Here is a 15,267-nt window from a genome sequence, read left to right on the forward strand (position 1 = left end):
TCCCTCAGTGAGCCCATCCGAGGATGTTCCTCCCATCGTCAGTCATGCTGGGGATAGAGAGATGCCCTGGATGTCCCTCCTTGGGTGGTGGTGGGGGCGGGGAGTAGGCAAGGTGGCCAGAAACACACAGCAGCATACCGTGCAAATGAAGTCAGGGCAAACAGGTTACATGTGCACATGGCAGCGTTTCCAAGCCTAGTGTTTCCTGAACACAGGGAGAAAGCCCAGGAAGCCATCACCATTTGTGTACATTGAAACAACACAACAACGCAGGTGGTTCAGAACACCCTTGAATAAAAGTGTACAGTGGAACCCATCAGAAGGATTATCTGCGGCAGGGCGGGGTGGGGGGGATGGGAGGGAAGCGGGGCCCACAGACATATGGGGGTGGGGTCTGGCGTGGGGCCATGCTGATGTGGGTCGTGGCTCCAGACTGAGACACAACATGATGCCCTCAGTCCTCAGCCCTGCTCTGCCCTGCCTGTCCAACTCATGAGGGGAACGTCCCTGAGCCTTCTGCTCCAAGGCTCCCCTGCAAAGACCCACGGTGGGTGTGGCTCACAGCCCTGGGCCTTCCTGGGTCTCACAGCCCCTCAGAAACAATGTTCTATTGGTAAAAGTGGAAAGGCCACTCCTTCCGGGGACCATAACCGGGGTCTTGAGTAGTGAGGAAAAGAAGCCTCCAGCATGCTGGGAACCACACCCCCACAGAGACCCAGGCGTGGCCCTCAAGTCCCTGGGGTCTAGCTGGGCCCCGTTGTGGGTAGCCATGTGGGCTTGTGTGGAACGATGGGGGTGGGGACACCTCAGAAGGGTACTGTCCCCTCTGCCTTTGACATGGGCCACGAAGTCTGGTTTCCTGGAGTCCCATAGATAGTGAGTTGGAACTGTCAGGGTCTGGGGATGTCCTCTTATGTGCAGTCCTGTTGTCTTACACCGGCAGGCCTCCCGGGTAGGCCGCGGCTGATGCCAAGCCACCGACGTGGTTAGGAATTGGGAAGAGATGCATGAGGTTGGCCTTGGGAGTCTGGTAGGGCCGTTTCCCACTGCCTGTGCCTTGCTGGAGGTGGCAGGAGGGGACAGGGTCCCGAAGAGGCGCAAAGGGAAGGCTCCGCCTGTCAGAAGCTGAGGGCCTCTCTGGTTTGGGCCAGAGTGACTCTCATTTAAGCTAGACCTGAGGGAAATGCTTAATGAGAAAGCTGTCCTCTGTGGGCCTCAGGAGGGAAGTTGAGGTTTTGTCTACTTTTATGTAGCAATCCACCAGGACTGGATGTTCTCATTAGAATGCAGATAAAACAGGCCAGACCTGGGTTTGCTGGTGAGAATTTTCATTTCCAGAGCCGTGGGACACGTGTCAGACCTTTTGGTGGATTGCATCAGGAACCAGGGAGATGGCTGCCATTTTTATACAAATGAAGCTCAAGAGCTCCCCTCTGTAGAAACTTCCAGTTTAAAAAGAGGGCAAAAGGGGTGCCTGGGTGGCTCAGTGGGTTAAAGCCTCTGCCTTTGGCTTGGGTCATGATCTCAGGGTCCTGGGATCGAGCCCCCGCATGGGGCTGTCTGCTCAGCGGGAAGCCTGCTTCCCCCTCTCTCTCTGCCTGCCTCTCTGCCTATTTGTGATCTTTCTCTCTGTCAAATAAATAAATAAAATCTTAAAAAAAAAAAAAAAAAGTCCTTTCCTAATGGTTGCTAACTGTGAACGGCTAGCCTTGGGTTGCCTAATGCAGAATACTCAGCTGAGGCCCAGCTGTCACCCATATGTTTGGGGTCTTCCTCCCCTTGGAGTCCAGGCGCTGCCTCATCTGACCCCATGGCAGAATGTGCTTCCAAGGCTGAGGCTAAGCTCCCCCGCCCCCACTCCTTCCCACCTGTGAGGCCCACATCTCACAGGAGCCACGGCACAACCTGGTCATCCTCTCTGGGCTGCTTTGGGACTGACGGCCAAGTGAGCATGCAATCTCGCTTCCTTCTAGACTTCAGAGTAGGGCTGGTTCTGTGCGCTGAGCACCCATGCCCCCAACTCCCTACCCAAACTCATATGCAGAATCCTAACCCCTGAGGTGATGGTATGAGGAAGGGAGGCCTGTGGGAGGTGATTAGGTCACAGGGGTGGAGTCCTTGTGAATGGGATTCGTGCCCTTCGAGAAAAGACCCCAAAGAGCTCGCTCACCCCTTCCGCCATGTGAGGACATAGCAGAAGGGGACAATGACATCCATGAACCAGAAAGCAGGCCCTCGCCATATCCTGAACCTGCCGGCACCTTAACCTTGGGCTGCCCAGCCTCCAAAGCTGTGAGAAGTAAGCTGCTGTTGTTTATAAGCCTGTTGGTCTGTGCTACTTCCGTTAGAGGGGCCGGAGAGGCAGAGACAGGTGGAATGCATCAGAAACCAGGGAGATCGCTGTCATTTTTATACAAATGAAGCTGGAGAGACTGCCCAGCTGGTCTCCATTTCCCAGCGCCCCACCCCTTATATTTTGGCAGGGGTTGGGTGGGGCGGGTGTCACAGGTTGTATTTTTTTCCAAAAAATACTATTTCTGGTCAACACTATTTCTGGTCTCATCTGTTCTTGCTGTATTTCCATTAAGAAGGGAATCTGTGTCCAACTCCCTGCATGGGGACCCCCCTGCACGGGGAGAGGGTCTTTGTGACAGCCTCATCCAGCAGAAGTGAGTAGATGTAATGCTCTACGACATACTTCCAAGGTGGGAGCACAGAAGGAGACGCAGCTCGCGTCCGGCTCGCTCTCTCCTGACCTGTGTTCTTGGGAGCCCTGAGCCGCGGTGCCTGAGTTGGGCTGTCGGGGAACAGGCCTGCTGGAGAGACCACGTGGAGATCAAGGCATACAGGCCCTGTTGACTCTTTCCAGCCCGGCACCAAACATGTGAGTGAGAGAACCTTCTCGACAACCCGCCCCCCCCCGCCCCCTGTCCTGCCTGCCACTGCACCCACTGTACCCACAGAACTGCCCCGCTGATCCTAGATTACCCTGCTTTTGTGAGCAAAAGATGATCCATTATTGTCTTAAGCCAATGTTTCAGCGTGGCTTGTCGCACAAAAATAGATAACCATAATACCACAAAAAGGGGAGTGAAATGGGTCATTTCCCGATAGAGGTGTTTGAGAAGGGAGACCATATGGCCCGGTTTGCACAGCCTCAGTTATGCCTATTGTCTTGGCCTAATTTTTTTTTAAGATTTTACTTGTTTATTTTTAGAGAGAGTGGGAGTGCGAGAGCAGGGAGAGGGCAGAGGGGGAGAAAGAATCTCAAGCAGGCTCCACGTTACACAGGGCTTGATCTCACAACCCTGAGATCATGAACCAAGCCAAAATCAAGTCGGGTGCTCAACTAACAGAGCCACCTAGGTGCTCCTGGCCCTAATTTTTTTTTTTTTTTTTTAGGATTTTATTTTTTAGACAGAGAGTGCAGGAGCAGGGGGGAAGGAAGAAGCAGACTCCCCGCTGAGCAGAAAGCCTGATGCGGGACTCAGTCTCAGGACCCTGGGATCATGATGTGAGCCAAAGGCAGACACTTAACCAACTGAGCCACTCAGGTACCCTGCTTTCCCTAATTCTTTTTTGTGTGTGTGTCTCAGCTTTGGGCTTTTTCTTTTTTCTTTTTTTAAATTAACATATAATGTATTATTTGCCCCGAGGTACAGGTCTGTGAATCATCAGGCTTACACACTTCACAGCACTCACCATAGCACATACCCTCCCCAATGCCCATAACCCAGCCACCCTATCCCTACCCACTATGCCCCAGCAACCCTCAGTTTGTTTTGTGAGATTAAGAGTCTCTTATGGTTTGTCTCCCTCTCCAGTCCCATCTTGTTTCATTTTTTCCCTCTTTGCCCCCCATGACCTCCCACCCTGCCTCTCAAATCCCTCATATCAGAGAGATCATGATAATTGTCTTTCTCTGATTGACTTATTTTGCTCAGCATAATGCCCTCCAGTTCCATCCACATCGTTGCCAATCCACTTGCCCTAATTCTTTTTTTTTTTTTAAGAAGCTCCTTTTATTCTGTGATCAATATTTAGCAGGATTACTGAGTTGTAGCAATAAAGAAAGAACCTGTTTTTCAAAGAAATGTGTAATATCCCAGAAACTGGAATTCTACACCCCCCTGCTGGATTTTCTGGTTTATACGATTATTATTTTTTTAATTAATTAATTAATTTTTTATAAACATATAATGTATTTTTATCCCCAGGGGTACAGGTCTGTGCATCATCAGGCTTACACACTTCACAGCACTCACCACAGCACATACCCTCCCCAATGTCCCTAACCCCACCCCCCTCTCCCGACCCCCCTCCCCCCAGCAACCCCCAGTTTGTTTTGTGAGATTAAGAGTCATTTATGGTTTGTCTCCCTCCCAATCCCATCTTGTTTCATTTATTCTTCTCCTACCCCCCTAACGCCCCATGTTGCATCTCCACGTCCTCATATCAGGGAGATCATATGATAGTTGTCTTTCTCTGATTGACTTATTTCACTAAGTTTGATACCCTCTAGTTCCATCCATGTCAGTCGCAAATTACTTGCCCTAATTCTTAATAAGGCCCCCTTTCACACTCAAACGTGCCTCAATTTGGAAGGTATGTTATATGGTCTCCCTATTCAGAGCCAGTTGTGCCCTGGGTTGGTGTAGACAAAAATCAGTGACCTTGGAGGAGTCACAGATGGAAGACACCTGGGCCACTGAATCACAGCGTCAAGAAACAGCCCCCGTGGCTCCAGACCCCTGTTCAGGACTCAGGGTGAACAAGACATAAACTGCCAAAAGGAGTCACTTTTTGGAGCCCCCGAAACAGTGTGTTACAGCAGCTAGCATTACCCTGAAATTAGTTACGAGCAGATATTAGAAATCTCCATCCTGGTTAACAAAGCTGAGAGTAAGGGTATCAGTATCGGGAATCTGAGCCCATTTGCTTTTTACATACAGACCCCTAAAGCACGTGAATCCATGGTCAGCATCATGCAATTTCTATGAACAAATAAATCTTTTTTTTTTTTAAACCACATATCCTGCATGTGGACAATGTTTCTGCCAGCTTTCCTCCCAGTTCTTATTTTAAAAGATCAAATATACTCGTGACAGCAGATTCTTATATTTTAAAGGAAGAAAAAAAAACTCATCGTGTATTCAAGACTGTGGGCTTTGGGAATCAGAAGGGCTTAGTATGAATTCGGATGGGGAATCAGAAGGGCTTAGTATGAATTCCCTAGCTGTGCCATCCAGGGACACATCACCAAATCTCTCTACGTCCTGGGTTCCTTACCTATGAAACAGCAGTAACAGCACTGATTTTCTTCTTCTTTTTCTTCCTCCTCCTCCTCCTTTGTCCACTTGATAAAATTTTGACAAGTGAATCCACGCACGGGTATGAAATACAAGGTCCCAAAGTGCACATATCGTGGAGAGATGATGGGGTCAGGACTGATATCCTGGTGTCTGTCCCCCACCCCCAGCCCTTCGTCCACCTCTGACGTCATCTGCCGCCTGACGGGTGGCTCATGAAACACAGAGGGGGTCGTTGGCCCAGCTGGGTGGGAGGAGGGCTGGCCAGGCCTGACTCCATCACTCCCCAAATCTCGGGATCTGAGGTCAAAGGAGAGAGGCGAGCACTAGACAGTCCTGGAACTTGACCGGTACCCCCTGCACCTCCCTCCTAGAAGTGCTGGGGTACGTTAGGGAAGCTTGGTGATAAAGTCTTGCCCTAGAATCCTGAAGGAAAAGCCAGGTGAGTTCATGTTTGTGAAACCGCTTTACGAATAGTTAAGTGTAATGTACAGGACAGATAAAATTTTAAAAGAGATGGAGAGAACCCCAATAACTCCAGGAAAGCTTCATGAATCAGAACTCTCTTTCCTGGATTTCATTGCCCAGAGGGTGGAGAGTACTAATTATGTGATGTGGGAAAAAACTTCCTTTGCATCTAGAACAAGCTGGGAGATATTTTTCCACTCAGTTTTTCCTGTGGACCGGTCAGATGGAACCATCTCTCTGAAAGGTCCTCCCGTTAGCTGCATCAAATGCCTGGAGAGGCAGGCCTGCTGGTGGCCGGGGAGCTCACCTCCTATGTTACCCAGCAACTCACAGGAGACAGAAGCCCCCAAGAATTTAGAAGAAACCCAGCTATAGCTATAAACTGTGTTTACAGCAAGCTGGGGGCTGAGGGAATCACAGAGGAAAGGCGGTCACCAAAGGAACCAGAGTTATTCCTTCTTCCCCTTTACCTGCAAATAAAAGATCACCACTGACCTGCGAATCATAGCGCGGCATTGAGCACGAGGCCTGCGGTGCAAAACATGCTGGAAGATGAGTCGGTGTGGCCTGTTGGCACCGAGGGCAGTGGCGAGGTACTGGTGGAGAGGCCCTGAGAGGCGACGCATGGTGGCTTCTTTCTCCAGGAGGCAGTGGTGAGCTGTAGAGTCTCTGTTTCCCCAGGATCTCGAGTGGTGCTAACAACTCCTAAAGCGGTCCACCCTCTCAGCATTGTGCCCCTTGACCCCGGGCTTGGTGGATAGGGGCTACCAGGATGGTGCAGGAAGGAACTGAACAAAAGAGCAGTGCCCAGGAAGGAGCTAGTTGGGGTGCATGCCACCTCTGTTGTGGTTCCCCACAAAATAGATGCTGAACACAATGCTTAGTTCTTGACTTTTTTCATGAGGAAATCCCCTTCAGGTTTCTTCCTGCTCCTGGAGATGGGTAATAACGTAGATCTTTCCAAAAAGCCAAGTGTCTTACCATGAACTTTGAGCAAAGTGGGGAAGACTGGTACTTGAAAGTTGCAGCGGGGGTGGAAGTTCAGAGTTCTCCCGGACACAAACATCCGCACGTCCACTGTGAAAGGCACCTTCCTCAGCAGGTGGAACACACACTACCTCCTACCCCCAGAAACTTCCTACTTTCCCTTGCTCAGGACAACCAACAAGAGCTGGGAGTTACCTGAATTCCTCCTTTCTTCTATTCCTAATATCGAACCCACTGGCAAAACCCGTGAGCTCCATCTTCCATAGGTACCCAGAAGAGGACTTACCCTCCTTCCAAGGCCACCTGTCTGGCCCACACTGGGACCCATCTCTTGCCTGAGTTCCTGGAAAAGCTTCACCATTGACCCCCTTTGCTCATCGTCAACCCTGTGTCATGTGTTCTCAACACTGTAGCTGGGAGGGCCCAGTGTAACAGGGTCCCGTGGGGTCATGGCTCTGCAATGGCTGTCACCCTACTGTCACCTCCCTAAGGTCATCTCCTAAGCTGTCTCCTGTAACCACAGGGCCTTCTTGCTGCTCCTGGACATACCTAGTATGCTCCTACCCCAGGACCTTTGCATATGCTTTCCCTTCCATTTAGAAGGCCCTTGATGTGATATCAATCACCTTCTTTAGATTTCACTCAAACATAACCTTCGTAGTGACGTCCCACCTGGACCCTATGTGAACAGCAAGCACCACTTCCACCTTGCCTTTAGCACCCAGCCCTGTCTCCTGCTTTCTATTTCCGGAGCAGTTATCACAGTCACCAGGCCATCTTGTCAAGGGAGAAATGGAGGCCTACTTAGTTGGTTTCACCACTATGCTCTCTGACTTCCTAGCCCAGAGACCTGGGGGAACAGGTGACCAGAGCTCTTGCACAGCCAGGATGCTTGGGACGATAGGTCCCCTATCAGGAAAATGAGCCATTAGAGGAATCCACTTGCACATGAAACCTGAAACCAGACACCTTCCTCGATTGCAGGTGAGCACATGCACTTCCTCCCCTTGCCTGATGTGCTCATCTGAGAAAGTTGAGCAGAGAAGCATCCCAGGGTCCAAATCTCCCTCTGGCCAAGGTCCTGGGAAACAGACATCCCTCCTCCCTGCACTGGCCACCTAAGAGTGACGTCCAGCATCCTCCTGTGATGGGACAGAATGGTGCACCTGTCCCTGTTTCCTGAGACGTCATCACATACCAGGCTGTGCTGCAGTTTTCAGAAGAACCCGCAGCAGCAGCAGCAGCAGGAGGAGGCCAGCCAGGATCAGCCTCAGTCCCGCACATCAGGCCCCATGTGGAAACAGAGCTTCAAGGAGACTGCTGTGCTGTTGGTCTTGGAACCTAATGCAGGAGCTGAGATTTCAGTTTCAAATGAAAACTGGCCTCTTGTACACAGCACAGGAAAGGGGAGGATTCCTCAGGGCTGTGGCTCTGGAAGAAGAGCTTCTGCAGGCTGAATGAGGACACCTGCAGTGCCTCGTCCGAGGAAGCAAGGGGTACACTGGACAAGAATCCAGAATGTTGCCTGTGGGCTGCTTTCCCACCAAGCCCCCTGCTGAGATGAGGCCTTGAGAACTGAACAGGAAGCAAGTTTCTGATCACATCTGCAGCAGGAGGGTTGGCTGGGCAGCAGAGCCCGGTCTCTGGCCTGTGCATCAAGAGTGAAGGCCACCACCATGGCTCAGTCTCCCAGCTGTCTGATCTGACTGCCTGCCAGGCTCACACCTGCTGACACGGTGACTCCAAAGACCCAGAGACTGCTTTCCATCGCAGCTCAATGCTACTCACAGAGAAGCAAACTCCAGCCTCAGAAACATGTTCATTGTTAGCTCTGGAATTCCCTGGGTTTGTCTACACTGGCCCACCCAGGTGTCCCTTCCAGATCATTCCTCCAGTGGCCTAGGGTTTCAAGTCACCTTCAAGATGCCCTTCAAAAGGCAGGAATGGGTCCGTTTAGGCAGACAAGCTGAGCGACTCTGTGTACGGGAAACTCGGACCACATCCTCCCTGAACACCAGCGCTTCCAAGTCCAAGCTTCAAACCCTCACGCACTGGGCATGGCACACCACGTCAGCATGAACACTGTTCTTTCAAATCTCTTGTCTCCCATTCCTTCAAGTCAGAAACCAAGCTCCAGTCACCACCCTATTTTCCCTTCAGAGAAGTAAGGAAAAGGATAGAATAAAGCACTCTGTGTGCACAGCACACTTCTATCCAAATAGAATTCCTTGTTCTTTCTCATACGAGCAGCCTTACGTTGCCCATACTAATGAGAGGCACCACAAGTTCAGTCATCCTCCATATATTTGACCTTGTGTTTTTCCTTTAGATATTTGTATCCCAAAGTCAATGTCTACATTGCTTTCTTAAAATAACAAGAATAATAATGACGTACTCACGTAAAGGTCTGGGTCTCCATAACCAGACAACATGGCTCTGGTTCAGATAAGGATGAAGACACAACCTCTTCCCGTGAAGCAAAGCCCACACCCTCAGGGATCCTGACACGCCTCATGGGTGATGAGTTCCTCTGCTCCATGGAGTTGTCCCAGTGTAAAGGATACAGGCATCCTGCAGGGTTCATTTGGTTTTCTTCCTAAATTCCCCAGTTCAAGTCACAAGTGACTCACTGGGTCAGGTTTCAGAGCCCAGGATGGGCCGCCAGGTGAGCAGCACCCCACATCCCCTCCACCCCGCCATCAGGGAAGGCTGACAGGGCTTGTGTTCCATTGGGAGCACAATGAGCCACTCCCTGGGCTCTTGAACAACCTACCCTCCTCCTCCATTTCTCCCCCTCACAAAGGGCTCCAAACCCTGTTACAGCTCTGAGCCTGTGCGTGACTTTAAAAAATAACTTCTTTTGTTTTTTAAAATTTTATTTATTTATTTATTTATTTATTTATTTGACAGAGAGAGAGAGACAGCAAGAGAGGGAAGACACGCAGGAGGAGTGGGAGAGGGATAAGCAGGCTTCCCGCCCAGCACGGGGCCCAGTGCGGGGCTCCATCCCAGGACCCTGGGATCATGACCTGAAACAAAGTCGGATGCTGAATGCAGAGTTACCCAGGCGCCCCTCAGAAATAATTTTGAATATCAGTAAGTGGTTCACAGAAGAGGAAAACATGAACCCCCACAAAGAATTCTTTGACTACTTCAGAAGACTGTTTTCCCATTGTTAATTGAAACAGCAAAGAAAAACAAACACACAGATTGCCCTTTCCACTAGCAGGCCGGATCCAAGTCAGTGATCGGAAGAAGAGCAGGAAACGCAAGAGGAACAGATGTTCTGAGGACCCATCATTTCCACCATCTAACGTCTGAAACCTCACCCACATGCAAGGAACGAAGCACAAACCAGCGTCTCGGCCTGGCAACGCGGAGAGGCCTGAACTGGAGGGACAGGGGCTGACAACGAGGCCGTGTGTGTTGGGGAGGCCGGCGGCACAGAAGCAGGGGCTCTGCAGCTCTCCACCTGCGCCTCCCCTGTCCTCAGCCGGGAACCTGCTCCCCGCCCTGACCTGTCACAGCTGTCACATGGGGGACACACAGCCACCCCTGGAGCCAGCCCTGCCCACACCCTCCTGCAGAATGCACTGGGCTCTCCTCTGGGACCCCTGCCAGCTCTCCCCAGCTGGAGTCCCCAGCCCTGGAGCTCCCCTGTCTGCCTCAAAGCTCCAGGACCGCCCCCTTCCAAAATTACACTGGCCCAAGGCTTTCCTGAGAAAGGCAGAAGGCTCCCTCCTGAATGGTTAACACCTCCTTTCCTCTTCTGCTGTGGTTCTCTGCACTTACCTCCCTACCTGGGCAAACTGTAAGTAACAATGGAACATGAATGTGCTCTGAGATCTGAATCTTTCATTGCGGCTTTCCGAGGACTCCTTATGCAGTAAGAATCTGACCACAGTGTGTTTGAAAACTGCCATCTACAGAATAGGAGAGTGAAAATCACTCCATTTTTACCTCACTCTTCATGAAGCAAAACACGGTCTTCCTTTCCTCATTGACTTCACTTCCAGTTAGTTTCCATGCAGGGTTCATTCCTTGCTTCAGCGGTAGGATTTAGTGATTCCTCACCTGCATACACCAGCCCGAGCTCATCACAAGCGCCCTCCCTAATAGCCGTCACCCATCTACCCCTTCCCCCCACGCACCTGCCTCCAGCAACCCTCGGTTTGAGCTCTGAGGTTGAGTCTGTTTCCTCGTTTGCCTCTCTTCCTCCCCAACTATGTTCATCCGTGTTCTCTCTGAAATTCCACAGGAGTGAAGTAGCGGGTATTTTCTTTCCTTACAGATTTTGCTTAGCTTAGCCATGGTGCTTGTATCCACTGAATGTGGATACAGAGTGCCCTCTATTGGTAATCTTATGGAGGCTGTGGACTAAATTTTGGGCAAGGAAGTTTTCATAGCAGGTTTTTTTTCCCCCTAAAAGCTGCCCCCCCCTTTTTTTGTATGTGGTGTAAGTATGGGTCTAACTTCATTCTTTTGCATCCGGAAGTCCAGATGTCCAGCTTTCCCAATGCCAGTTGTTGAAGGGACTGTCTTTCTTCGTTGAGTGGCCTTGGCACCTTGTCAAAGATTATTCTACCATGTACTTAGGGTTTATTTCTGGGCTATCCATTCTGTTTCATTGGTCTATGTCTGTGTTTATGCCAGTACCACACTGCTTTGGTAACTATAACTATGGAATATGTTTTAAAATCAGAAAAGTGTAGACCTCCAACTTTGTTTGTTTTCAAGGTAGTTTTGAGGTGATTCAGGGTTCATTGGTATTCCTTATGAATCTTATAATAGATTTTTCCTAAGAAATAACTTTGGCATTTTGATAGGACTTACACTGAATCTGTAAATTGCTTTGGGTTAGTGTTAACATCGTAATAATACTAAGTCTTCCAATCCACGAATATGGGGATATTTTTCCATTTATTTGTGTCTTCTTTAATTTCTTCAAGTAATGTTTTATAGTTTTCACTGTACATGTGTTTTAATTTTTAGACAAAAATTTCAAGAAGTCACTCACAGGAAAATAACTTAAGTTCTCTTACTTTAAATTTATAACCACTGAGCTTTTGTCATTTACTTCAAGTCTACTATTTAAATGCAGCAATTAGGGGCGCATGGGTGGCTCAGTGGGTTAAAGCCTCTGCCTTCGGCTCAGGTCATGATCCCAGGGTCCTGGGATCGAGCCCCACATCCGGCTCTCTGCTCAGCAGGGAGCCTGCTTCCTCCTCTCTCTCTCTGCCTGCCTCTCCGCCTACTTGTAATTTCTGTCTTTCAAATAAATAAATTAAAAAAAAATCTTTAAAAAAATAAATAAATGCAGCAATTATTAAATGTAGGAATTAAAGACAGAAACTGTGCTGGAAGACACCTTGACCCGTCATCAGTTCACTCTTGAGATGAATGAGGTCCACATATACAGAAAGCGGACTCTGTAATGGAGAATTCTCTAAGTTAACTTGTATGCAGAGTACTTTTTCTTCTAGAGGATAATGAAAAGGTACTAAGCTAGAGTTTATGCATATGTTACTAAAAACTCCACAAGAACTGTAGCAATCACTAATAAGTTAGACCAATATCAAGATTTTTCTAGGAGGAGTATTTTATTACTAACGTTGCTTAGAAGTACCAGATTTTGTTGATAGTAACATGCAGACTGCTATCTTTGTTGTTGTTGTCGTCGTTGTCTTTAAATTCTCGGGAAATGCAGAACTTGATTCCCTGTACCTGGAAAGGACTTCTTGCACCGCTGACCTTTAGCTCCCTCCTGACACTAGGCCTCCAAGAGTTTGACTTTGGAAGCTAACCAGCCACTAGCCTCCAGTGTAGCTTTGGTGATCAGTGCTTATCTTGCTGCTTTCAGCCTGGGTCACCTGATGTCTGCTTCTAGAGTTCCTGCTACTCTCCACTCTTCTCACAGCCGGCTGACGGCTTCTGCTCCCTCCTGCCTTACCCAACCATCTTTCAGCTTCTACTCCTGCTGTGAACTGCTGACCAACTCTGCTGTCTTGCATTCCATCACCAAGAGAGGATCCCATAATAAGACACTTCGTGCCAGGCTCCCTCAGGGGCTATTAGCCGTCTGGAGGCCAGCTGCCCGTGGGCCAACAGCCAGACCTGAGCAATCAGCGATGGCCAGAGTGGCAGGACCATGTGGTCAGCCTTCCTTCGGAGGGAGCCCAGGCAAGGCAGGCAGGCATTCAGATGGGTTCCTCTCCAAAGTTCCCTCTCTCCCTGTTTTCCTTCTTCCTTTGGCCTGCCAGCTCTTGTGACTTTTCTGCTCTCTGCTTTCCCTCTTTTCTTTCCCTCTTCCTGTTTCCCCTTTCTCTCTCTCTGACAGTTTCTGTTACATACCCAAACGGAGCCTCACAAATTTATGCTTTTCGTTAGCACACAGGGCCTCTTAGCCTTAACTAAAAGCAGGTAAAAGAACTGGTTAACTTACCTCACCACCCCTCAAACAATTCTAAGTTGGCTTGTGGTTTTTAGTTACCCAATTATTATAGGATGTCTCTAAATCTAATCCTTTAAGCTCTTATGAACAAATTCTACCACCCCCTACCCCCCCCCCCCATCATTATTGGTGAAACTTTCACCAATAATGTCTCTTTCAGGGTAAACAGTAAGCTTTCAGGGTGCTTGATTTGGGAAAATACGTGTCAGAATTTATGACTCCAGAGTCCTGCTGAGTTATTATTCATCATTCCAGTATTTTAACAGCTGTTATCTTTTCATTTTCACTCCTACACTGGTTCCCTTCCAGATTGCAGATGTCCTGTAGTAGGTACAACAGGGAAGAGTGACCACATTACACAAGATAGAGAAGAGCAGTGGAGAGACGAGCAGCTCCACTCACACAAGCAGGACTTATAAGAATTGCTTTAAAAAACCTAATTCCACCCTGCTAACATTAATTTCAAGTTTTATATTTCTCCTCCTACACACATAAGGATTTTTCCCCAGGTACAGCTGTAACCAGGGACACGCTGGTCTTTTACCCCCAGCTGTAGGCAGACAAACTCTGTTGTTGTGGCTGCAGGAGGAAGCTAACTGCTTCTCCAGTACTTTGTGTAACCTAGCTCCATGCCCACCCTGTCTAACAGGTCACAAGTATTTATCAGTAAAATATGGTCAAGCCTTGAGGAATTCACAACCTAGTGAGACAATGAGAGGAGAGAGAGGTAACGCACCGTTGGTCTTACAAATGGCCATTGCCAATCCTTTCACTTCTTCCTTTAGTCTGTCCAAAGAGGTCAAGGAAGAAGAGACTATCAGTCAGGCAGGAGTCATAGTCCTCTGAAAATCCCAATAATCACGTCCTTCCTGTCACCCAGGAGTTACTTCTAAGAACTTCAAGATTCTCCCCAACCCTGCCACCTGCCAGAAAACATTTTTTCCCTGATATCAGAGCCTCTACCCTCTTTGCAAAGTAAATCCCTCCCTCAGCCTAGTCTTCCTTTTCCACATTCTGGTCTTTCCCTGGAATGCCTTCCTTGCCCTTTCCCCTCACCTCCTTCCCATGGCACTTCTTGCTAGCCTTTGGGAAAAGAGCTCTAACTTCTTCCCTCTGGGATGGACTCAGCCCCATGGAACACCTACCCTCAGGGTAGCAGAGGTTAAACTAACTCCCTACAAGGGCCAGGCAGGACAGACAGTATTCTCTCAATTCTGCACATTAAGTATAAGGGAATATTCTTTACTTTGACAAAGAAATATGCTCTTATTCCTCCTTGAAGCATATGGCCCTTGGTTAACCTTTCACTTTCACAATTTTGACAGAGATAGGGATACATTAGGATAAGATTCATTTCCCTCCTAATTCTATTATAAGAATAATAACAGTGCAAAAGCGGGGTTCAAGTGACAATAGACACCAATGTCGGTAAGTGGTGAGGGACCTTCTGAATAACAGGGAACACAGGCACTCTTAGAAGTCCACTCTCCAGCCACTGCTTTCCCACATGCAACACGGTCCCAATGTGGCTAGATCTTCTGACTTTCCAAGAGACAGAAATCCAGTATTTTTGTTAAAAAATCCTGTTTTTCGAACGCTGTCATTTAATTCAAAAGAACTTAAAATGCTGCAGAGGCGAATCCCAAAAAGAATGCAGGGTCCCAGAAGACTTCCCAGGGTACAGTCTCCGGCACTGCCAAGCCCAACAGGCATTTATCTTATTTTATTACATTTGCCCAACTTACAACAGAGTTCCATAACTATGATTTTTCCAGAGATCAATAGTCTATTTCTATATTAATTAATTAATTAATACAGTCTAATTCTGTATTAATTGTGGCATATCTGTGTTTCCTACCCTATTTCCATGGCATTAATAATAGTGTATTAAAGTCAAATTACCCTCCTCTCCCTCCTCTCTTTCTCCCTCCCCTGCAAAAGGAGTTAAGACATAGTGCTTTTAAAAAACAAAGCCTGGAGTCAAATTAGTTTAGATATTAAATTACAGTAGCTTCATAGAGTTCTCTAGAGTTCCTAGAATTTTTACCAGTA

Source organism: Meles meles, chromosome 17 (assembly GCF_922984935.1).
Source record: "Meles meles chromosome 17, mMelMel3.1 paternal haplotype, whole genome shotgun sequence".
Taxonomy (NCBI): Eukaryota; Metazoa; Chordata; class Mammalia; order Carnivora; family Mustelidae; genus Meles; species Meles meles.